The sequence below is a fragment of the Paramisgurnus dabryanus genome, chromosome 18 (genome assembly GCF_030506205.2).
Source record: "Paramisgurnus dabryanus chromosome 18, PD_genome_1.1, whole genome shotgun sequence".
In the NCBI taxonomy this organism is placed as follows: Eukaryota; Metazoa; Chordata; class Actinopteri; order Cypriniformes; family Cobitidae; genus Paramisgurnus; species Paramisgurnus dabryanus.
In genome coordinates, this window is record NC_133354.1 from 14,933,128 (window position 1) to 14,958,535 (window position 25,408).

Consider the following 25,408-nt stretch of genomic DNA (forward strand, 5'->3'; position numbering starts at 1 on the left):
GACGATATCCCACAAATTATTGGAAATGTATAATGTTTTTCCAGAAAGTATTTGATGAATGAGTGTTTTGGTGGCATGTAAGTAAATTTTCATCATATGTTTTTTTTTCCGGTTTCTAGGTTAGGTGTGTAAGATACCAAATCCAATGCTATGTCATATTAATCAGTGTCTTGTTGACTAAAACATAGCATCATTTTGAAATATGTCTGCAGCTTTTAGCAACTTTTATGGTGGGCTTTAAAATATTTTGACCCAGCGGGGTTAATTGTAACGCTGTGTTACAACTAACCCTCATCACTTACGATATGAAAACCGCTAACGTTAGCGTAATTCTTGTCGTTGTTTTAAATAGGCTACATACGAATGATTGCTGGCTGCCAACAAATAAATGTGCCTGTCTTATCAAACATTGTGTCAAATTTAAACAATATCCACTTCAAGTATATAGACAAAATAGTATTAAAGTATTTGCCTGCAAACTTAATTTTCAGCAAGTGTTACAACTAACCCCCTGCCTGTTACAATTAACCCCAACTATGGGGTAAGTTGTAACGTTTGCACTTCTGTCACATTTGGTGTAATTGTCCAAGAATAGTAAGTACTAGAAACAAACTTCAAATGGTCATTTGTAGCAGAGATGTGTGTGTTGCTTGTGTAAAAGTAAAATAAATCAAACTCAAATATTTTTTTAATGATTGAGACAAAACCAAAAAGCGTTAGGTTGTGCCCTGCACTCCCCAGCAAAAAATTAATAGTCGGTTAAATAGTCAGACTATATAGTGTATTATTTTATATTCTTCTGCTTACATTAAATACATTTTAATGCAAGTCTATTATTGTGGTATGTGTAATTTAAGATAACCTTACCCTTAAATGATGTGTAAAATCAAACTTTATGCTTTATTACCTGACAGTATATCAAGAAAAGCTCTTTGTGTTTTAAATTTGTCTTGGTTAATGAAATATGTGTCAGATAATAGTTTCTGTTTGAGAATTTTAAAGTTGTTAGCCTGTTGAGTAAGTGACATTATAGAGTGGTTATTGATTCGTTTAACACAAGGCTTTTGCTCCCAGCCACCAATGAAATGATGAAATGAAAGAAATGAAATCTACTTTTATGGTTTAAAATAAATGAACTACAATAGTTGTTGTTGCCCTGACTATTTGTCAAGCTCTGTCTAAATTACAGAGTTTTTTTACAGATACATCATCCATTCATTTTGTTGCACTAGTGACTGTCCTGATGCAAAAAGATGCAAAAGGCATGACGCATCTTGTTACTTAACGCTGTGAGGTCACATGGAGCATCTTTCTATTTCAGTATGCTTTTCTTTTCTTCCCCCTAAGAAAGAGCTGTCAGTCAGAAGCCTCCCCGATGCACATTTGTACAAAATGGCTCGACCTGTGGGACGAATGACAGATTGCTATGTTACTCACAATCGTTCTCCCGTTTGTAAGCATTGACCTCAGATCACAGCAATCGGTTCCATTTTAAAGAGGAAGGTGTCATTTCTTTTTTTGCCAGATTGCAATGTTATGTTTTCTTGACATCTGTAGGCAACACAAATAAGATGTGTCTACAAATAATCATATTTTTTTACTTTGCGCCACTGAATACAGGCCGGTCCACTGCCAGGGCAGTACTAGGGGGAATCATATTCTGAAGGGGGCAACCAATAGGTAATTTGGTAGTGGACATCACACCTTTATGGCAGCAACACAAACCTATAGAACTCATATTTATGCAATTAAATGGCATTAAATACACTAAATATAAGCTGTGATTTGTGTTCTCGCTGTAATACGCTGATCCATCTGAAAAAAATGATTCATTCAATTTACTAAATTTACAAAAAAATTAGGAATACAAGACAAAACAAATAACTTTTGTTTAAACATAGCTAAAAAATAAATTAATTGCAACCACTTACCTTAAGAAAATTGAGTAAATTGAATGAATAATTTTTTTTCAGTGTACAGACAAAAACATTGAACAATTTTGGTATTAGGGATGTAAACAATGAATCGATCTTCGATAATAATTAAATTGATAAAAGTTAACAATGGTCGAATAAGCAAGGCAGCGCCTGTGCAAAACACATACAGCAGGAGAAAAAATTAAGCGATCCCTCAGAAGTTAAACCAGCCATGATCACAACGATGCTCGATGCCAAGGGCTTTTTAACCTCATTCAAGACGAGACTGGCTACCAACGCAACGAAATGGCTTTCGCAGTGGATCTGATAGGGTCCGATACAGAAAATACAAATATGGTTAGCCTACTGAAAGCAAAGACCCTCTCTAAGGAAGCCTGCAAGCTTAGCATAACAATGCTGCTAACGCTGCTATACACAGTGAAGGAGACCAGAGGCCGCTTTTTAATGAAGAGATTAAAATGAAATCTTAAATTCTGGCAAGAAACTGTAAAAGGTAAACTGTACTTTAACTGACTGTCGTAACACTCTGAACGGACGCAACAGATGTCACTGATCATTATTGACTGGCTGAGGCGCTACATGCTAGCCAAGTTGACTGTTGCGGGATTTCTAATGGTAGAATACTGAAGGTTTCTATCTCTATAATATAAGAGTCTTTGCTGAAAGTGCGCCGCAGGTCCAAGCTGGAGGTGACGATGGGAAACGTGCCCTTTGTATGTTTCTTGGATATAATTACATCAAACAGTTCAACGACTCGGAAAGCAAGGTGAACAACTAGAAAAATAAGACGAAATCTTTTAATTCGTGCTGGCGTTTTTACGCACACTTTCATCTCATTGGCTATATGCCACTGCAGTAAAGGCTTATTGTTCATTTAAACGAACATCGAATATGGGAAATTGCATAAATTGACATCCCTAATTGGTATTATACGTGCTGGACATTTCCTTAAACTGGTTCACTGGTTTAATGTACAAAACTGTATGCGTCAAGAGATGTGTATGATTCCGGCCAACAGTGAGTCTGGGTCAGAAAACATTATCTTATTGCTAACGGTTAGCTTATTAAGACAACCTGTTTTCTGCTGCCAAACATTTAAATAATTAAAGAAGGCTTAATTATTTCAGTGTACACCGAAGCATTTAAACGTTGATGAAAACTCTTGGCTCTTGGAAAATGTGGCTCTGTTCTGAAAATGCAGACTGTTGGCCCTTGGCAGAGTTAGTTAAAGCGTTTAGTTTGCTATGATACGGAATGTACGACGATAATCTGATACTAGTATATATCTGTGTTTGAAACTGCCTACTTCCATAATATATAGTAGGCAAAAGCATAGGTAAGGTCAGTATCTCCGAATTCACAGTACTCGAACAGTAGGTGAAACATACCCGGATGACCTCAGTATTACTTCCGGCAAGTGTGCATTTGGTGGACACTATACTGTCCTGTAAGCCCCGAAAGAGGAGTCACATAACGATGACGACGATGAAGATTAGGCTTTGTCATATTCAAAAAAAGCAATTACTTTTTATATTTTTTGCTGATTTAAAACTCAGTAGCATTTTTTGCTGCGCAGATGTTGCTTCTGGTTCTCAGTAATATTGCAAATCCTCGTTTTACAAAAAAATGTGATAGAAATGCATTGCAAGGAAAATTATTTTTCTATATTAAGACCGTGTTTGTGTGTGTGTGCATGTGTGTGAGGGAGGAGAGAGAGAGAAAGAGAGGGTGCAGCTTAGCGTGAATGTGATTGCGCAAGTGTGAATTTGCTTTCATGTGTGCTTTGGCGAACATAGTAGGCAATTACAGGTACAAAAAGCACTTCTTTTAGAGGTGTATAGAGTGTTTCCATGGTGATGAGGTCAGGCAGTCAGGACCGAAGAGGTAGCAGAACACTAACAGGTTGATTTGGTCACCTCTCACCAACCTGAGGGATAAGGTCCAGGTTTTAAGACAAGACAATCACTGGGTATTATATATTTGAATAAATATTCAATTAAATCTCATCCAGACTTCTAAAATCAGGCTTTTTTGAATAATGCACATTTTAAATTGAAACTAAGAGGACCGGAGAGTTGGGGGCAACCTCCCGTTTCTCCCATTTCTGACTGGCTCGACTGTCGCCATTGCTTCATGCAATCAATGTTTATTTTTAGCCCAGCTTGCAGAGTTTCTAAAGGGAAAAGGCCATTCGGATAAATGTTTTTTTATCATTAGTCACAAGCAAAAGAATATGCAAACGGCGGGTCTTTTGCGCAGGACCTATGAATAGTCGTCATGCAGTTTGGCTTGAGATAGTGCTTTACTGGCTCAGTGGACTTCCAGTAAAGACTGACTTACACTCTTTGGTCTTTGTAAAGCCCTGGCGTTGAGTGTGTTTATGAGCTTAGACCAGCGGTACGGGGAGAGATAAATTCCGGACCCAAGCGGTGTCGATAATGCTCGTTACAGTCCATAATGAGGTCACAGGCGCACTGTCTGGCCCTGATAAAGATTTATAGAGGCTGTGACTCATTGAAGTCCCTTTGTATCCAGGTCCACATTGCGCAGCACTGCCGCCACTGGACATAGCAACTCCTCGCTTCGAAAGACTGGGAAACCTCATTAAAATAAACCTTGCTGCAATAAAAAAGGATCCTGGGATGATGTTTTAGAATTTGGCCAAATAAAGATAATGTAGCATTTTTATGTGAATCCCATAGCATCCCATGTGAAAACTGCTTTGATTCATTCCTATTGATTCCTTCAAATTCTGTCTACGTAGGCAGCTTGCTTATAAAGCTGAGTTCTACCAAGATGCTATTTCTATTTCTGAAAACTGAGCTTGCAGTGACTAAGAGAAGTCTGTTTGGTTGAGACAGTTACCCTTGACCGTGCTGTCTTCTGAGCTTGTATTTTGTGCAGATCCAGCGCAAGGTTCAGTCTTTAGCTGTGACACTTGGGAATAGTATCTCGGCATGCCAGCCCACACAGTGTCTTTATGGATAAAGTTTCTGTCTTACGCTTTTGCCTCCAGAGACTGGGGAGTTAGTTATCTTCATTTTTAATTTGTTACAGCTACGATTATTTAGGAAATTACATGTATTTTAGCTAAACAAAGCCCAATATAATGCAGCTAGCAACCTGATACAGACCATCATTACCTGCAAGAAATGGCTCTGGCTTTTGAAGTGCCTTAAGTCTAAAATTAACTTCGCCATTTGATAAAGGTTTGAGGGTATAGATGCCTGATATTTTATAGATGTTTAGTTTATAGACATAATTTCGAAATTATGTCTTTAATTTAAATCATTTACATTACTTGCGTCAGTGAGAGGAGGACTATCATTTTTACAGTTTGATTTAAAGCACGGTCACAATTCCTTATAAAGTTAATGGCCAGCTTGTGAGTTTTTCTTTATTACTTAGGATAAAAGCATCTGCTAAATTATTAAATAATAGAAAGCGAGTGCGATTTTCTTCTCAAACATTGTGTAGTGGGAGACTTATCTTGTTGCCTGTGTTTTGTTTCATGTAGGAAATGCCCTGAGCTCTTCTTTTAGAAGCGATCAGCAGTGTACACTGCCAGGAGAAGCTTTACCTGCACATGTATTGCACATAAGATCAGCAGGAAAACATGCACACAACTACCCAAGGTAGAATCAGTCATATTTAGGCCATTTCCAAATGCACACATGCACAGAAACTTACATAGGCATTATATACAGTACATAAACACAATACAGAGCTGCAGGGATGATGTATTTTTGTAGGCAACTCAAAGCATTTTTGCATTTTTGGTTTTCTTGTCCCAAAGTTAGTGTATTTTTTGAATGGGCTTTTGGTTAAACGCCTTAAATAAATCTGGGCGTTTTCAAAGGCAGGGGTCCTGACGAACAGGTTAACCCAAGCTCAAGATACTTTCATGTTTTATTCTTCGACTTTAATAACACCAGTAATAACCCCACTTGTGATCTTTTAAAGTTTTTACGTTTCTTATAAAAACAGGTGGTTGCTAACAAGTTGCTATGTTGGACTACAGATGTTGTTGGGGACTTCAAACATCATCACACATGAAAAATCTCAAAAACAATACAACATGGGCACAATTCCCAAAATAGATTAATCTACAAAGTATTTCCTTATTAGGAAAAATGTAAAGTAAATTCAGAGAACTATTTCTAAAAACACAAACATTTTTAGAAATGTATTGCTTAAACACAAATACTGTGAACTATGTAGTACTAAATTGAGTTTTCTTCATTTCTGAGTTCAGACTTTTTGGGGGCGGTCCTATAATTATGACTTCATGATGCACTGGAGCCACAGAGCATGACCCCGCCCCTAACACAATTGTGAGTATCTATTCAGGTTGTAGCGATATTTAGCAATAAGTTGACAGAGACCGCAGCTTTCCAGCAAGTGGGCGTAGTTTAAATGACGACAGCGGACACGCCCCCAGTATTTGAGAGCAGAGAATCATGCCTAACTGTTTTTTTTCTTGCCGCTTTTTCCTCATTCAGATTTGTCTGGGGGGTTAATACCACATTTTGTTGTGTGGTGTGACAAACTGAGAACACATTTAAAATCAGACTTTACACTGACTTTAATGAAGTTTATGAGAGTCGGAAGCTTGGTGTAATGACGTTCGAGTGATCTTGGTACATAGACTGTAAAAAAAGATGGAGGATGCCAGTTCGCTCTCTTTCATTGGTGAAAAGTGAATCCGCCAGTGTCCCGATACGGTGCTGACATCTTGGGTCTTGAGTCTGCACAGTAGTAGTAGTGAGCAGGAAGTAAGACCGCGAAATCAAGCCCTCGCTCTGGCAGAATGCGCATATCACAGCTGTCAATCATGACGTGACACCACCGTTTTTATAGCATTAAATTTGAATTTACATCAGCGTGATAAAAACTACAGTAAATGAAAAAAGATAATTGAAGTGTAATTAAATTGTTGAGTTGGTCTCAAGTCCCATTGAATAACATGGGGGAGGCGGGGTTTATGACCTATACTAGGACCAGTCGCTGGGGGGCGATCGAGACGTTTTGGCTTCACTTTTCAGGGCTTGTGCGGCACGCTTGCCTTGGTATAGTTCACTTTTAGCCTAAGGTTAGCTTTTTATTTTTAGTAAACGCATTCAGAATTCATAAATTCTTTTGTGAAGATTATCTTGATGGACAAAACCTGTAAGTATCATTATTTTTGCTGATCGGAGAGCTTATTTTTGGCGATAATCTAAAACAGGGGTCTCCAACCCGGCTCCTGCAAATTTTAGCTCCAACCCCAATTAAACACAGCTGAAGCAGCTAATCGAGGTGTTGAGGGTTGATTGATAATTACAGACAGGTGTGATGATGAAGCTGGGTTGGAAGTGAAGTCTGCAGGACAGTAGCTCACCAGGAGCAGGGTTGGAGACACCTAATCTAAAAGCTTATGAAAAAATTCCATTACCTTTTCGCAGAGGAAACCCATGTGGGGTTGGCCTATAAAAATACATCATCCCTACAGCTCTGTTTGTTTCCCAAATGTCTGAAATTCATGCAAATTTTTCAGTTCAGCTTCTCTGGAATTATGTTGATAGCATAATGTGTAGTTAGAAGAAATAATAAATAAAAAAATGCAAATGACTTTTGGACTACACTCAAACACATAAACAAATAGTGAAACATTACACTTAAATAAACAAGCGCACAAAGCACAGCTCCTTATTTTAAGATTTGCTAAAATAAAGGAAAAACAATGGAACAAAATGTTTTCCGGGGATGTTGTTCTCATTGGGTCATTGCAGTGGCCTAATTTGGTGTTCCAGACACACCTGATTTATTTTGCTTCCTCTGCTCAAAGAGCCAATAGCTAGAAGCCGCACATCAGTTTTAGTTATGCTGCGGTGTCACAGACAGCAAAATATCTCTGTTTTCTCCTACAGAGCTGCTACATAATTAAATCCTGTGGAGATCATGTAGCTAATTAGACACACATGCAGTGTGTTTAACTGAATGATGAGGGGAACAATCAGGGCAACGACCATTTGGGTTAAAAACCATGTGTTTATGGTGATTTCACTTTAATATAGGGACTGATACATTATACAGTAATAGCATCACATATGCTGTGCCTGTGAATCGTTCGTAAGATCCAGCTCATAAACGGATGCACACAACACTGTTAAAAATCAAATGTTTTATCCAGCTTAGGGCCTTTAATGTCCCGCTAGTTTAAGTGAACAACTAGTTGTTGATGTTGTATTTAAGCGTGTGTCAGGGACCTGACATGCCTCTCTTCTTTATGCTTTTTGCTTTGCACGAAAATGCAGCGAAAAATAACATGCCCGTAATATACCAATATAAACCAAATGCTTTCCATTCAAAATAAAACCAAAACATTGGCTATGTGTACATGAACAAAATTTTGTCAATCCGACTGGATCCGATTAAAGGTTACGACAATACAGTTTACATGCAGTCTGATTAAAATGTTTGTTTACATGTACATTCTATATCAGGGGTTTTCAAACTTTTTGTGTGTGTGGACCACTATTTGTAATCAAGAATTTTCGCGGACCACCTCATAATACTTATTATAAAATATGTCTACACAAAGTCCTGAATTAATCTGCACATCAAAATAGGCTTACTAGCACTAAAACTATAACTGGTCATCACATCAGTACAACAGGTTTCTTAACCTTATATCATAATTATTTATATACATATTCTCAGTGTTGGGAAAGTTCACTTTCTACATGAACTAGTTTAGTTCACAGTTCACAAATTTTAAAATGAACTAGTTCAGTTCATAGTTCATATTTGAAAATGTTAAACTAGGTCACAGTTCCAAAAATGAACTAATTTATAGTTATTTTTTCCCATATTATTATTTTTAAATGATTGCCATTATAGCCCATATAGAACCACCACAGACAGCAATTATTTGATCAGTTTTAACACTGAAGCTAAATGCGTCAGATTTCATCTTCATGTCCAACTTTAAATTCTTATCCAACCAGGGTTTACATTAGCATTGACTGTCTTTTCATTTTTGTATTTGTTTACACATACCTTGAAAGGCTAGCTGGGTTGGGGTCGCACCCCGGGCGAGAAGCGCTGCGAGGCATTGCGTGTTTGACAACTCGTAGGTATTGCACACCACACGTGCACGTTAAATAGCGTGAGCTTAGTCAAAGTCTATTTCAAGATGCGGAATATGCGTTAGCAGCCTATGTTAATCGTTAACGATTTAGGAAAAATATGATGTTATTTAATGTTAAACTATTTGAGTTGCGCGGCAGGAATTCCACCAGCGGTCTGTGTTGTTGTGATGACGCATGCAGCGTGACTGGTGAACACTAAGTGGTGGCGGTGTTGCCAGATTGGGTGTTTTTTCCGCTACACATTAAGGCCTGTTTACAGTGTGTTTTAGTCGGGTTTTCGCCTGGAAGAATATACAAATCTGGCACCCTATTGAACGACGTTAAACTGAGAGAGCGTGCCGTTCACAGGCACCAGAATGAATGAGTTCACAGTAACGTTTATTTGGCAGCAGTACACGTTCGCCCAAAATATGAACGAGTTTGTATATTAAAATATACATATTCTTATTTTGCCTTTTCACGGACCACCTGCAGTACCCTCACGGACCACTAGTGGTCCGCGGACCACAGTTTGGGAATGGCTGTTCTATATAATCCCAAGCGAATATCTGCACAAGCGCACATCAGGGTTGCCAGATTCACATATTAAAACCATCCCTATAGACATTTAAAACATTTTAAGACTTTAAAGCAACACTATGTAGTTTTTTAACCTTTAAATAATGTCTCTAAAATTATTTCAGTGATAGAACAACTTTTAACTGGACAAATTGTACTGTTGCTGCAACCTGAGCAGCCTCCTAGCTGCTACAAGCACACTCTGAAACTGGCGGTGGAGGGTAGAGCACACAGCCCCGCCCCTCCCCCTGCCTGCAGAAGAGTGTCTGATACCAGGCACTGTTGTGCTTTTCAACCACATGGGGGAGCTGTAAGTCATTTTTACATGGAAACTACATAGTGTTGCTTTAAACGGTAGCCAATTCTGAACTCGAAAAAAAGCAGAGGACTTGGCAACGCCACCCAGTGAACAGCTTCTCTCTTCGAGAGCACACCTTATTACTGGATAAATGTACAAAGCTGAGTTGGAGAAAGTGTTTTTTAAGACGTTTTCACATATAGGCAATGAAAACACAAATTTTAAAAGGCACAATGCTATTTTATTGCTTTATATAGCCTAATGTTATGAGTACAAATGAATCCCGCAGAATATACAGCGTATGAGCCCATTAACTTAATAATGCGTGTTGCCATTAGGCTGGTTTGGGATTAGCAAATTCTGCGCAGAATGCCGGTTAGAAAAGTGTCCGAGCTACGTTCAACTTGCTCTGATGTCACGCTGGCATGTGCCAAAAAACTCTTGCGATGGAGAAGCGTGCTCATTAGATTCTGCAGCCGGGCGCAGCTGCTCTCCACCGACTGCGTTGACGTAAAGCACGATGAGGAAAGACTTGCTGATGACACGGCTTAATCCTTAATGGCCCGGGAATGACAACTGATAACTTCTTACTTCTAAAAACGCCACAGTTTTTATATTTTTTCCATTTTTTACTTATGACATTTATATTTTTTTAACTTTTGTATTGGTGCTGAATTATTTGTACTGTGAGCTGTTTATATTTCACACAACAGAAAATAATTTGTATTACCACTAGACTAGATGTATACATCCTAACATTTACTAAGTAGCCTTTTTCAGTAATAAACAGTTCACCTTCTTCTTATAAACATCTTTATGTAAATGCATTTATTGGTATTTCAGTTGCACCTATTTAATCCGCGATAAAACCCGATCTCTGCCTCTGCTGACGTTTGTGGTCGATTGGACTGCGAGATTGGTGAAGTCTCCGACTTATAAGCTCATATTGATTAAGGTGTTTACATGAAGGCTTTTCAATACGATTGAGCCATCAATACGATTACAAACGGATTATTTGGTTGCATGTAAATGTACCTATTGTGACCTAAACAATCAGGCCCCAAAACATTTACGTCCAAAAGACACAAGACAGCACTTTGTGCAAAGCAGCCTCACAACCATAAACAACACACAACGCCTCTGTAGACAATAGACGTTTAGATAAAAGACACCTCTGTTTAGTTTTAACTGGAGAACATAATGCCTTTATATTACTTTGGTTAAAACAGCAAATGCTTAATTTGCAAAAATGACAAAACATTGCTGTGGTTACCTTTCAGTCAATCATTGCAATTTTTGAAAATGATTGTTGTTCATTAAAGGGATTCACTCCGCATTTAAATGCAGTGGTCACTCACGAATCTTTGCAGTGTTTACCCAATAATATTGCGTGAATAAGTTATGCAATTATAATTGTGCTGTTACGCTAATTTATTATGAATATTTTATGTTTTTAGTTAATGTTTCTTGATCGTCATTGTTTATGTACAGTATGTTAAATGTTAAAGTCAGTATAATTTTTCAAAGAGGCATAGATTGGTTGTAACATTCATATTACCAGTCATGTAAAACAATGTATGCGACTGGAATGGTAAGAAATGACAATTTATTGTGCTGCTAATAGATAATTTACTCCAGTTGCCTTGACAAGAATTTTTTGGCTATACAAGGCATTTCACTTTAATAAGGCTTAACAAAGCAGTGTTCATGATGAATAAATCTCAATGCCAATTGCCTTGGTTTTTCTTCATCAGTATCTTTTTTCTTCTGTACTCTGATTAGTCATTCAAATCTTTATTATTCACAAACCTCATGTGCACCCCAGTGCCATTAATTAAAACGTCCAATGAAAATTGAAGGAATTTGGAAAAATGCTGAACCTTCAATGCAAAGGTTCATAGGATCATACTGATAAAAGTTATAGCTTTAAAACATTGTAGGTCTCTTTGGATGAAAGAACCTGCCAAGTGCATGAATAAAATCTACAATAGTACGTTTTTGCAATTCCTTCAGAAAGCGTAAAATCAAAGTATCGGGCATTGAATATCGTATTGAGTGAGTGAAGGGAAATTTCAGTTGGACATTACAGCTTGTTCTGCTCTTTATCTAAACACTGGGGGATTTCTGATTTAAATTTATTCAAAACCATGTTCACCGTCGCTCTGTCTAATGTGCTAATCTCATGAACGTAGGAGTGTATATTGTTCGACAAAAGCTTGTATGAATCAGAAAGAGAGCTGTCAAGGGATGTGGCTCTCGCTCTTGTGTCTGTGCGTGATGTGTTATTGCCCATGTTCAGTCAATAGGTTTCATTCAGTGGTCTCTCGGTAGCTGGGATAAAATGATATATGGGGGGGGGGGGCAGTTCAGTCACTTCACTATTGTCTCTGTGGTATCAGAGGGCTTGTGTCAGGACTGTCATTGTGATCATAGTTCTTTAGTTATAGACTCAGTCCAGTAGACTTATGTGTAGTCAACATTAATTCATGCATTTTAATATTTTTTGTATTTTTTTTAACTAAGACTCAAAAGTGTATTATACTGTAGCTTTCTTAAAGGGATAGTTCACCCAAAAATAAACATTTGTCCAATTATTGAGTTGTTCCAAACCTGTATGTATTTTTTGTACTAGATTATAGATATTTGTCACTTCCACAGTAGGAAAGAAAAATACTATGTAATTCAATGCTGCTCAAAAACAAACAAACATGGCTCAAAATATCTTCCTTTGTGTTAGGCAGAACAAAAAAATATATATATACAGGTTTAGAACAACTTGATAGTGAGTAAATACTGGCAGAAGTGTCATTTATGGGTGAAGTTTCCCTTTCACTTGCTTGTACATTGTTAATGCTTGCTTGTTAGTTATTAACATTGACCTTAATCTCAAAGCTGGAAAGCATTTATTATCTTTTTGTTGAAAAAGTTAATATATGTAGTATCCATCACATCTCACAAAGATCTTGCCTGTAAAGGAGTTGAAAAGAACCCTAATGTTTGCCAGAACTAAGCTTCATATTTCTGTCATTTTTGCAGGATAGCTTTGATTTTCACTTGCTATATTTAATGGTGCTTTTCCATTGCATAGTACCCCACGATTTGATTTGGATCAGCTTACTTTTGGGGGCTTTTTTCACTGGGTGCAGAACATAGTACCTGATACTTTTTTAGTACCACCTTGGTTAGGGTTCCAAGCAACACAAGCTGATACCAAAACGTGGCCCGAAAACACTGTAGATCACCGATTGGTCTGAGAGAATCGTCACTACCAGCGTCATCACTATAATGTAAAAGATTAGCTTTAACTTTGTGCTAGCTTGCGCAATTTTTTTATGATAAATCAACATCCACAGGTTGAGAATCAGGAACACCATACCAGTTTTTTTCCAGACTTGTAGTTTGTGGCGGCACATTCTTGATGCGCACGTCCGCATATATGCTTAAATGCAACTTAGATGAGGCTCAGCAGAGCGCATCGACTGACGCCGTGGGTGTTTGTATAAAAAAGTCATGTGAGACAGAGGTAGTGATAAACGCAATGTGTAAACATCGATTTGTGGTGGTCAATTTTTATTTTATGGCAGACTAAGAAATAAATGAATGTATGGGGATGTTAAGCATTCCAACAACGCTCTCACTTGTATGATGTCACAGCAGTAGGCAGCGCAAATATAACGACACGCCTATAATCCCTCCCACTCCGAAAGTTTTACTAAACTCGATGGAAAAGCTAGGTGAGGTGAGCTGACATGACCTGACCCGACCTGAACCATGGGGTACTATGCAATGGAAAAGCTCCAGAAGTGTTAGCAGCTATGTTGTGTTCCAGGGTAAAGCTGTTTGATCCATGAAGTATCCAAAATAATGTGAGCACCCAAACTGATTTTATGCACCGTGTAGCTGAAATATCCTAAATTAGAAGTGGCTGGCCACACTGTTGATGAAACATATATAGATTTGGATAGATGGATGGATGCGAGTGTTTGTACCGTACAGTGAAGCAACAGTCAGGTCATTCAAAATAACATCTGGATCAGTTTTCTAATCCTCCGCACTTGATTGTAAACGCTTCGCACAGTTTACAATTTGAGGTAGATAAACTGAGGCAGGAGGTGTTGCGCTGCCTCTCTTCCTGCGCTAATGGGAACAGGCAGTGCTAATCAAGCTAAGTGCGACTGGCTGTGTTGAGTGCCTGTGTGGGTCTGTACATCAGTGGGTCGGGTGTTACGTGTCAGTGGAACCGCAATGATCCATACGGACTGAGACAGAATCGGATCTTTGTGTTTTCAGTTGAAAAAGGGTTCCCCCTTATTACTTTCTCTCTGACAGTTAGAAGATCAGAGGAGCGCTGAATTGCTGAAATCTGTTAAAGGTTAACGGCGAGGCCTGACATGGATTGCTGTGTTTATTTTAGCTTGAAAAATGGAAATGGAGAACAAGAGAGAGAGCGTCGAAAGGGACAAGACCAAAATACTGTATAGAAGACTAGCAGAACGGACAGAAATGGGCCAGAAATGCTTAAGAAAGCAGGGTGGCTGTGTGCCAATGTCAAAAAATGCCATGCGTCTTTTTGTTCTCCGTTCTGAGGCTTTGTAAATATCGCAGGCTGTGCTGTTTGTATTACGAACAAATAACCGTGACTGTAATTAGTGAGGATTGAAATAGAAAATAGCAGATCTATTTGAATTAGTGACAAGCAGAAATTAATTTTGCATTTCCAGATTAAAGACAAGTGCACTGGTTGTTGTTTCATCTAATGATTGAAATTATCCTAAAAAGTGTTTGTATTGACGACAACGCAAATCAAACCAAACCATTTTGATTGAATTTGCACCTGCAATGCTTTTGATCCAAAACTGTGGTTTAATGTTTCAGTCATTTCTTTAAATGCATTATATTTATCTGTCTGATCTTTGTGTCTGGAGGCGTGATTTCTACATCTTTCAAGGCTGATTCTATAACTTCTCTGAAGGCGTATTTCATTTTTATCTATGTAAAATAAGGCCCTGACCGTATATGCAGCGTCAGACTGCGGTCTGATTGACAGGTTGAAAAGAATGAGAGCCTATGACTCATGGGAATAAGAGTAAGTGATTGGCTGGCGGAGGAAGAGTGTGAATCACTGGTATAATTTGTTCTCCTCACTCTGAGCGCTGACATGGAACACTGCCTGTGTACAAGGTTAAAAGACTATCGCACTAGATCTGAATTGTAGCACAAAAGCCTTAACCTTTTTCTGTCTCCTTTGAAAAGGCAATGCTATTATTCTTAGTATTTTACGTTTGTGTTTAGTATAGGTATTCAAAACTGCGGTCCTGATCTTTTACTAAATAATATACAGTAGTTTGCTGTCTTGAGAATATCAATACAGCAGTGAGGTTAAATTTATTAATAAATAATTACATAGCATTTGCGTCGGAATCATTATATGACCCATCCACTTGTTAAGACAATTTTGGACCCACTTACTTTATCTCTAATTATCGCATATATCTGTTTACTTGTCGGAGTGCCGTCGCCCAAATCCATTTCAATAGAGGAAAGCCCTAATATTCCACGTTTTTTCTAGAACTTTGACTGACATGCTGCTGCTTCCTTAAACGAATAGTTCGGCCAAAAATAATTTTAAACCCATGATTTACTCACCCCCAAGCCGTTCGAGATGCATATGTCCATCATTTTTCAGACGAACACATTTTCAGTTATTTGAGAAAATGTCTTAGATGTTTCAGTTAGTTTTGTAAAGTTAGGGGGTCCACTCCTTCAAGTCCAAAAAATGTGCATCCATCCTTCAAAAAATAAATCCATACGGCTGATGATAAACAAAGGCCTTCTGAAGGTAATCCGCGCTGTTTGTTGTAGAAATATCCATATTTAAAAATTTTAAAAAAAGAAAATAACTAGCTTCCGTTAACGCCGCCATCTTAAACTCCTCTGTATTCAGGAGAGAGTATCAGCATAGTGTACACACTTTTCTTAGTCACGCATGACAAATTCGGAGGGCGGGGCCACAGAGCAGCAGCAGCGAAACCTCTGTAAACTACATACGCTCTCATCTTGAATGCGGACATGACCAAGTTGGCGGCGTTACCAGAAGCTTGTTATTTTCGTTTTTAAAGTTTTAAATATGGATATTTCTACAGCAACACTGCGTGGATTGCCCTCAGAAGACCTTTGTGGAGCCGTTTGGATTTATTTTGTGAAGGATGGATGCATATTTTTTTGGACATGAAGTAGTGGACCCCATAACTTTACATTTCATTAACTGAAAGATCTAAAACATTTTCTAAAATAACTGAAAATGTGTTTGTCTGATAAATGATGGACATATGCATCTCGAACGTCTTGGGGGTGAGTAAATCATGGGTTTAATATCATTTTTCGCCGAACTATCCCTTTAAATCCATTCCACTTGGCTCATTTAGAGTCCATGTAATTTAAACTCCATTTTGTGTTTCACTACTTTCGCCTGCTGCACCCCTCAAAACAAAGTAAACAAAGCTTTTAGGCTATAAAAGCATTTTTGTTATTAAAAGGCATCAGAATACAAGAAAATGTCATCTGTTTTGGACCTATCAACATTTTACCTGACGCTCATGTGAATTAGGATTATCTACATTTTTAATTCCCCCTAAGTAAAATTTTTTGGCTTTTAGAATGAATATGTTAGTTTAAAAGTCCCTCTAAACAGGAAGTTGTGATCGACTTCTGTGTTGTGACCATAGACTGTAAAAAAGATAGTGTAGTGTCCGTGACGTCACCCTTAGGATTCTGAAGATCGTTTTTGAGGCTCAAAGTAAGCGGTGCCTGCCATCGCCATCTTGGCTGCGAATCTCTCACGGATATCCAAAAATGGGTAAAAAGGTGGGACGTGGGTGAAGCTGAGGTGACTGGTTGCTGAATCCGCGCCCACCTAGCTCGACCGTAGCGACAGCAGTAGGCAACCGTCACTCAAGTGGCCACGCCCTTAATGCAGTTTAAGTCACTTCCATATTGGCTTCATAAGAGAGATCGGAAGGTTGCCCTTCGGTTGTGACGTATTTCCGAGTGAAACAGAATATCACGCGAGGAAAATAGTGGGCATGGCTTGTGTTTCCACTGTGCTTTGAGTGGATATAGAAAAGTAGGCGTTTTATTCAGAAATGGAACTGGCAGCAGACTGACATGACAGTTGGAGGGGGCGGAGTTTATAAATGATCAAGAGGGCGGAAGTACATTTTCAGACTTTGATTGAAGTTTATGAGGGCACATTAATAAAAAAAATGACTTGCACAGATAAATTGTAGGGTTCGAAACATATCTCTAACTTTTTTATATAATATATTGTACTTCAGCTTCTTATAAATTTTATGCTAAAATAACACAATTGGCTATTTTTAAAGTAGGAGGAGTCATTCGATATGTTCCTCCCTAACTTCCTGTTTCATTAGAATTTACGTCTATGCTCGAACTTAGCTGCATATTTAAATGCATTTCCCCACAAAATGCTCAAAGAAAGTTTTATTTGGTTGTGTGAGATGCACATTTAAGGATGAGGAGGTCTGACAGTTAAACCCCATTGTCTTTGGACAGAGGAGTCTTTAGCTCTTCAGTCTGTGTGTTTATGTCTGTTCAGGCTAAAATTACAGGCCATCGCAGACTAAAATCCTCCACCTCTATTTGTGCTGATTTAATTTCAGCGTGGGTAGAATTAATAATGTCTGTAAGTGCAGAGGAGGGAATTTTCTCTGTCTTTACATCACTCCTGTGTCTGGCTAAACACCGCATTGTGTTTGTGTAGCCACACCACTTTTTATAGTGGGCAGTTGACATTAAATGCTTCTGGGAATTTGATATGTTGCTATTTATTTAAAAATTTTAAGCTGCATTTTTATAATTATTTTTATCATTTTTATACATTAAGCATTTATGACCTTATATTATTTAAATTTGGACTTTTAACAATGTATTTGTCACAAAACCAGACTATTGAACAAAATCAAAGAAAGTTCACCTGAAAATGACATTTCTGTCATACTTTCTTTGTTCTGTTGAACACCAAAAGAAAATGAGTTTGAGCTGCTCTCAGTGATACAGTCAAAGTGATCATGGACCAAGGTCAAGCCTCAGAAAGGACAAGGCAGCATCATAAAAGTAGTCAATACAATTTTTACACTTCTGGATATGTCAGGTCTTCTGAAGCCATGGCATATCTTTGTGTGAGTAACAGATTGAAATTTGTATTACCTTGAAAATGTTGCCTGACATTTGTGGGCACAATTCACTTCCATTTCACAATTTTTTCATAAAAAGAGCATACTGCATACCTTCATGAGAGTAAGTAAATAATTACAGAGTTGAAGGTGACCAATGCCTTTACATGAAATGTAAAAGACCATTCACAGCACCTGGAAATTATACTTTGGACCAGATATACTTACAGTTTACCTCAAAACCATCTTGGTGTTAAAAAATGCTGTTGACCTTATTGCATATGCATTAGTAGGGGTTTCCCTTTCACATGCTCCTCCCAATTTAAAGGAGAAGACTACCATGCAACGTGATTTGCAAAGGTTTGCACTCATCAATTTACCAGTATATTTGCGCCAATATTTAAAGCCCAAAAAATGTCTCAACCATTTGGCACTGCTCTTGGTAGATTGCGTTGATCATGGAAATGAGATGTTGCGCCTGTGCAACATGATCTCACAGAAAGTCATGTTATAGTCGTAAAAATTTTGATTCATTTATTCGTGTCCATGGCACGAAGTTGAGCTTTTTTCATGCCTTGATCACGAATGTCTTTTTCATGTCAGTCATACGAATTTCTATAAATAGTTTTTCGTGTCGATTGCACGACTTTCTTTTTCGTGTCATTTTATTATTTATTTTTTTCTATTTTTAATCATTGTCATTCGGGGTTTGGGTTAGGATGTAATTTTATGTATTGGTTTCTACATGTTTTTCCTCCGCTTTTAAAACTATTCCCACTTGGAGTTGGGGTTTGGGTTAGGATGTCTAAAAATGTAACAGAAAGTGATTGTAACCCCAAGCGACAATGGTAAGGAAATAGGAAAAACAATGAGAAAACAATATATAAAATGTCACGAAAAAGAAAGTCGTGCAACGGACATGAAAAACTATTTATAGAAATTCATGCGACTGACAGGAAAAAGACATTCAAGCTCATGGCACAAAAAAGCTAAATTTCATGCCATGGTCACAAATTAATTAATAAATTTTTCTATAACTGTGTTCTTTAACCTGCGCTTTGTTATTGAATCACCTGTCTGCACTTTTTTCACGCTAATTTGCTCTGTTTAGTAACTGTGGCCCTTTGTTTTAGACATTTAGATATATTTAAAACTACTGTACAATCTTCAGAGTGTTGCTTTTTACCTGCCGCAAGGAAAGTAATGTTATCTAGAATTTTTTTTCATCATTACAGAATCTCCTCAGATTTTTTCACACTTTTCATTCATTGCCACAAATATTCCTGCATGTGGTTCAGGTGTTGTGCACTAATGTGCTTTACTGTATGTCTGTAAATGGAATACAGGTTTATATGGAGGACAGTCTAGGTGAAAGCTCTTTTGTTGATGGCCTTTGTCTCTTTCGCTCTCTCTTTCTTTCTTTCTCTCTCTCTCTCTCAAGCTCTAGTGCACTCTACATACATACATATTTATATTAAATGTGTATATACTGTATATGGAAGTGCAAGTAAATGCAAGCATAAGAGAGAGCAGGCACAATAGAGAAACAGAATGAACACAATATAGAAATGAAAAAAAAAATGTCACTAAGGATACAGAGAGCTACAGCAAATGAAAATGAATGACTGATAGAAACACAAGACAGGCAGCAGAAAGAAGAGGAGAGATGTCAGCTAAAGACCCGAGCAAAGGATTGTGGGAAAGTGAGAGAGAGAAATGGGCCAGCTCAGCGCTGCAAGGCACACCCTGGCATTCAGCCGTATAGGAGAAATGTTGAAAGAAGGGGAACTGTATTTGTTAAGAACTGAAGAAACGGTGCCTGTGCAGTGTCATAAAAAAGAGACGAGAGATGACACATCTCGAAATCGCAGAACCAGCTTACAGGAAGTGACTTTAAGGAATACGCTGTGATATGTAAATTTGAATCTGTGCTATCATCTCAGGCACTTTTGTTAGTGTTATGTCATCATCCAAAAAGGAAATGAATATGGAAAGTTTGATCGCTTGGCTAAACAACAGCGTGGATATGATTTACTGATGTTTGACTCTCCCGAAACAGGAGCAGCTTCAGTGTGCCATGGCCAGATTGTGGTTCTGCCAGCGGCCCGAGGCACCTGCCTCTTCGAAAGGCCCATCTTGTCACAAAATGTAACAGCTAAATTTATCCAAAGCATCATTTTAGCAGTAATTATGTCCTCTGGGGATCAAACCCACAATCTTTTGTGCTGCTAATGCAGTGCTCTACCAGATGAGCTACAGAAACACGAATGCAATTATTAAAACGCAAACACAGTGACAGCACAAAAAGTTGCAATTGTGAGACTACACTCCATGTGTACTGTAATAATTTTGTTTTTCCCGTATCTTCAGTTTTATGAGATTGATTTTTTTACAGTGTATAGAAACAATATTCCATGATTAGGTTTCAGCATCTAAGATGCAATAATCTGTTTAGAAGAAGATGACACGTAATGTTTCTCATTTCTTTGCATATTTCACATGGTTCCTACAGTCACTGACACGCATTCAAAGCTTTAGCTGTCTACATCAGTTTTATATTTGCCGTGTCTTGTTTTCTGGTGTCGGGTCATGGCCACATCTCAGCTTAAGACCCCTGGCAGTCAAAGGGCTCGAGGGTATTCACCACATTGGTTGGGTTTATAATCTGCCCAAGCACACACTGTTCCATAAATATTCACAGCTGTGTTTGATTGGTGTCTTCCATAAAAACAGATTGCATTATGGGAGAGACAGTATCTCATATTGTAGACAGGAGGCTGATGGCAGAAAATAAGTGGTTAGCATTTTTATTGCTATTGCTTAGTTGCAAACCTGAGAATTATATTTTGGGCTGCTACATTTTTTTATTATTTTACCCTTAAAGCTCAAATAACACACGGTTTCTGCTTATCTCATATTAATCTTGAGTACCTATAGTATTACATCCTTCATATATCCAAAGAGTCTTTAGTTTTATCAGATTTATAAAAGACAGATCAGCTTTACATTCTTTCTGAATAAACCTGACTCTGTGAATAACTTACATTTACATTACCTAGGCACCGATTGCCAAAAAAACATAGACATTTGATGCAGTTTTACTTACCATCTGCGACTCATGAACCTGGTTGAGACGGCGCCATTTCAACAAAATCTAGATTCTAGAACAAATCGTGATTCAACAAAACTTTTGTATCAAAATTTCTTCTACTGTTAATGTACATACAAATTCAAGAAAACCTAAACCACTCGTATACATTAATCACATATGCTGTAATTAAATACTAGGCTATAATTATAATTGGGGCGGCAGTGGCTCAGTGGTTCATGTAGGTTGTCTACAAACCGGAAGGTTGGTGGTTCGATCCCCGGCTCCACTGGACCAAGTGTCGAGGTGTCCTTGAGCAAGGCACCTAACCCCAGCTGCTCCCGACGAGCTGGATGGCGCCTTGCATGGCTGACACCGCCGTCGGTGTATGAATGTGTGAGTGAATGGGTGAATGTGAGGCAACATGTACAGCGCTTTGGATGGCCATAGGTCTGTTAAAAGCGCTATATAAATGCAGTCCATTTACCATAATGTTTATAATAATGATGATTAATGATATGATGATGATAAAATTAACATGATTATATTTTATATTATAATATTTTCTGTATTATATTATTATACATGATTTACATTATTATTATTATATACATTATATTAAACATTATTATAGCCTACTTTTTTCTACACACATAAAGAAGATGCACATAATGACAAATCTTCGTGCTTTCCTTCCTCACTTTTTAAATCTCTATATGAAAGCCTCTGCTTAATGCCTAATGTAAACGTCATGTAAATGTAATGAGAAGTCCAAACATCAATACATTTTTCTCCTGTCTGTTTTATTTTAGATACAGATCCGCATCTCTGTCATATTAATGAAAAATGGCATATTTGATAACACATCAACTTGCGACAGCATAACATCCCAAATAAAAAATGCAAAGCAAAACGGAAATTTGCAGATAATAAATATGATCATAGATTTACGGAAATTACCAACCTCATGCACGCGGCCCCTCATGTAGAACACTCCAAATTCAATAACGTAAGTACAAGTATAAGAACAAATTCATGTACGTAAGCCCTGTGTTCTGAATTATGCGGAAAGTTTTCTGTGAGAAGTTCAAGTGTGCGTTTAAATACGAAAAACGTACCCAATTATTAGGGAATGAGACCCATTGTGTTGGTAGTAGTATGCGTGACATCAGTCAGTTATGTGATGTCAGTAACAGAGCTCCTGATGTCATTATCATTCCTTTTCTGAATAGGTGACACGAACTTTCTCTTTCTATCAATCTTCCTCTTTTTCACCTCTTAATATTAATGCACAAAATGACGAATTTCACAAATGTCATTGCTAAGTGTTAGTTTGTACATTTGCCACCCAGCATTAGTCACGGTTCAGTGTTGAGTGTTCTCTGTCTGTAGCCTACAGTTGTCCTTCACAGACTTTGATATTTTTGGCAAAAAAACACAGATAGGCTGATTTACTTTATTGGCAACCAAACTGGAAGATATTTACTTCAGAAATCTGAAATCTCTCCGCAGGAGTGCAGAAAATGTGTTAAAATACAAGCAGGTTTGTTTAGTAGAAAAGCCATATTTCTTGTTTAATGACAGACAGCAGTTTAGCCTTTAGAAAGGTTAGTTTCTTCATGTGAAAGGAGGATGGTTAAAACCATTAGTATTGATAGAACAGTCATAAACTGAAGGATGCGTTCAGCCCACATGGCCTCCCACCCAAGACAAAATGCACAGCACTTTCTCCAAATTAATACACAGAAGACAACAAGATGTAGCCAATCAGATTTGTGCTTGCTGGATCAAGAAAGTCTGTTACAGTAGCAAACAGACTATGGCCAGTTCATGGTCGTGTTTTGCTGAGACCACCCTTATTTCTACCATTCTTCCATTTACACCATTGTAGATAGGTTGTGTCTTTATTCTAGATTTTATTTTTCAACACTTTTGTCATAATCTTCACGGTTCTGGTCTGAAGGAGAGATGCCGGGCAGACAGGGAAACCTAATCCATCTTTTCTGTCCCAGAGGCATTGTGGGAGATGAAGTCGAGCGCGCTGCGAGTGAAGCTGTCAGCGGCGGTGATGCGTGAAGCAGAAAGCGGGATCTGTTTTTCTGCAGTTCACGGTTTACATTGAATCAGGAGTCATCCGACCTCAGCTAATTTCTCCCCGTTCACGTACACTATGCCGGCTAGGGTTAGAGGGGCAAGACCAGCAAGCCTTTATTGCATCATAAATCACCTGATTCTGAATTCCTGTATAGATCATATGAAAAAGCTACCTTATTGTGCCTTCGGGAAGTATTCGTTGTGCAGATGCGCAGATGCTATGCACCTATATAAAATAACCAAGCCATATTATTGGTCACGATAAGCTTCTGGCTGTAAACCCTAACTGAATTAGGCACGTCATAATCGCCCTTTCTGTCAAAATGGCCACAGCCGCCAAGGTGACTTGGTGTGCAAAGGCAAGGTTAGATGAAATGTACTCGACAACACAGAATGTAGATTCACAGAGAACAACATGCAATTCACACACACGCAGGCATGCATTGATTATGTGAAGTGCAGGATAACTGCACTGACCTGCTTGTTCATTTGAGTGGAATGTTGGTGGAGGCAGTTTAGAGGTCATTGGTAGTGTAGGCCAATGCAAAATGGGCTATTGCAAAGGGTAAATGTCAACAATCAGACCTCTCTTAAGATCAAGCTTATTAAACCAAACAAATCTTTAAATTCACTGCCGACCAAACGTGCCGTTCCACTTCAAATCCCGTGTGTTTATTGTACAATAAGTACACACAAAGGGCACGTCGGGTTGCGGCTTTTCTGTAATGTCAAATGAAAGCCTCCTTGGGTTGTTTTCCTAAAGAGACGTGGTCTCTTTAAAAAGGTCAGACTGATAGGGAAACAGTTAAGCTGCAGTTTAGGGGCTTTCGAGGGGGTTGGTGGACCGAAGGAGCGTTTGGTGAAAATCTTGCTAACATAATTGCAGTCTTGATTGCTACAAGCAGCCTCCATGTCCCCTTTAGCGCAACCACATCCACCTGACTCCCTCACTCCCCAGGTAGCGATTGTACTGGATAGCCAGCCCTGCAGATACAGGAAGTGTGACTGAAAAGCTGTAGTAAGGTGACAGTAGATATGGGAATTGTTCTGTTCTCTCCTTTAAGGTTTTCTTTCTGCTGCAAAGTCAATAAAACCATATTGAACTATATCTATCTATCTAGAAAATATCTATGCTGGGTTATTTTCAATCCAGCATTAGGTCAAAAAGGGAAAACCTGAACCATTGTTTTGTTTTTAACATATGCATTTTCGAATAATAATAAAAAAAGAAAAAAAATAATAAAAATAATCGTGTTATAGTCATGGAAAATTGTATCACTTTATCCATGTCCATGTCACCGAATTTCCTCCACGGATTTCTCGTGTCATTTTATGTGTTATTTTCTCATTGTTTTTTCCTATCTTCTTACCATTGTCGCTTGGGGTCAAAATCACTTTCTGTTACATTTTTAGACATCCTAACCCAAACCCCTCTAAGGCCCTGTTTACACGTACATGGTTATTTTGAAAAACTGATACATTTCCCTTCGTTTCTGCCATTTGTTTACACGCAAACAGAGAACTCCCCTCTGAAACCGATTCTTTCTAAAAACTCAGGCCAGTACATGTAAACTAAGACAAACAGATGTTTAGGCAACCAACGTCACAGTATGCGCCAGAGCTCGCACCTATGCCAAAAGTGTAACCTTGTTCAAAAGAGGAACAAGAAGTGATTTGTTGCTGTTTTCGGGATTCTGATTGGCTTACATGGGCTTGAGCTTCTCGTTACACCGCCACCTAGAGGTTTGGCATGCTCTTGACGCATGTACCCGGGTACATGTCAATGAACACTTTTCTAAAAACTGACATGTGTGCACAAAGTTATTTTTGAAAACTGGAGAGGTTGAAATGTCAGTTTATGAAAATAGCCGCCCACGTGTAAACGTAGTCTAACCCCAACTCCAGGCGAAAATAGTTTTAAAAGCGGAAGAAAAACATGTAGAAACCAATACATAAAAGTACATCCCAAACCCCAAATCTAACCCCAAGCGACAATGATTTGAAAATCAGTGTGGGGGGTAATGCATTACAAGTAACGCGCATTACGTACTAATATTACTTTTCTGAAGTAACGAGTAAAGTAACGCATTACTTTATAAATGTACACA

At 38.2% G+C, this 25,408-nt stretch overlaps 1 protein-coding gene across 7 annotated transcripts in view; it reads left to right on the forward strand.

Annotated features, from left to right (window-relative positions):
* gria4b (glutamate receptor, ionotropic, AMPA 4b) overlaps positions 1–25,408 on the forward strand; it is an 87,772-nt gene that overhangs the window by 18,666 nt on the left and 43,698 nt on the right. The gene's annotated exons all lie outside the window — the stretch shown is intronic.